The sequence below is a fragment of the Nannospalax galili genome, unplaced genomic scaffold (genome assembly GCF_000622305.1).
Source record: "Nannospalax galili isolate Female #2095 unplaced genomic scaffold, S.galili_v1.0 scaffold541, whole genome shotgun sequence".
NCBI classification, from domain to species: Eukaryota; Metazoa; Chordata; class Mammalia; order Rodentia; family Spalacidae; genus Nannospalax; species Nannospalax galili.
The window spans coordinates 775,269-776,742 of NW_008345054.1; positions in this window are offsets into that span (position 1 = coordinate 775,269).

Below are 1,474 nucleotides of genomic sequence, written 5' to 3' on the forward strand. Positions count from 1 at the left end.
CAAGCGGGGGGGGGCAAGGGGGAACTCCTTCAAAAAAAAAAAAAAAAAAAAAAAAAAAAAAAAAAACAAGAAGGAAACAGAGAAATCCCAGGAATGTAGAATTTCTGTTTTCTGGCCACCATGATGTGAACTGCTCTAGTCTTCTGAGCCCTCCGTATCCTGAGGACTGAAATCACTGGATCAAGGGATTAAAGGAAATCTTTCCTCCCTTTGTGTCAGGTCTTTGGTTACGGTGAGAGATGTCTAACTGATACAGTAGCAGGATCTTTCCCGAACTTTCACTTTGCAGAGGGTTGATCGTGGGATTCTCAGCCTCCAAAATTTAGTGAAACAACTAATTACAATAAATCTACCCATTTATCTATCATCTAACTGTCCATCGATTTTTGTATCATCTCCCGTTGGTCTTGTTTCCCCGACATGTTTAGTAATATACAGTGTATGCTTTTCTCTTTGAACCCTGTTATGGGTGCTCTTAATATCATCTACTTCGCTTGTCTTTCTTTGGTGGACTGGGTTTTCTTTCCATTACATCTTTATCTTTGGTAAATAAATAGCATATAATTATTTTACTTTAAAGAATCTAACACCTTCGAAATGTTTTTAAATTAAGCCATACTTCTGTTTTTCTTACTTGTTTGATACTTTGTTTTCTGTTATCTTTTTAAAAAGTCAGTTAATTTAGCACTAAAAGAGTGGGTTTTTTTCTCTTTCTACTTTCTTTTGACATTTTGGAAATTATATAGTGTGTTTTTAAAAATCTAATAATAGTTGACTTTAAGATTTTAAGAAGAATTTCAAACTTATTTAGGTTTCAATGTGAAGTAAAATATCAAAAGAAATGTTTCATGTATTGACTTTTCTTCCTTCAAAGATATCAGTATTTAACTCCTTTGCATTTCTTTCCCAACTTTAGTTACTCTAATCCTTTATTTTAGATCATATTACTTTGTATCCTTTTAAATTGTTTTATTTATTATTTTACTTTTATGTGTATGTGTGTATGTGTGCATGTAGGTAAGTGCATATGTGTCGTGCAATGCCCAAAGAGGACAGGAGAGGCTGCCAAATCCCCTGGAACTGGAATTACAGACAGTTGGGAGCTGCCATGTGGGTCCTGGGATTCAAACCCCGGTCTTCTACAAGAACAACCAGTGTTCCTAACTGCTGAGCCATCTCTCCAGCCCCTGTAATGTATCTTTTATTTCAAAAACATTGTTTGGCATTTGTTACCATGTGAACATCAGTTAATTATTTGCCAACTTCATTATTCACTATGAGTACAATACCTCAGCTTCCTATTCTTGGAGTTACTTTGAGTCATCTCTTAGTCAATATGAATTGCTGAGCTTTCAAACTTTATAAACACGTGTTTTTCCTACCTCCATTCTTAAGAGATTATCACTCAAATTTTGCATAAAAGCATCAACATTTCTTCTATTTATTTAGCTCTGCTTTAATCAATTTCATTGCA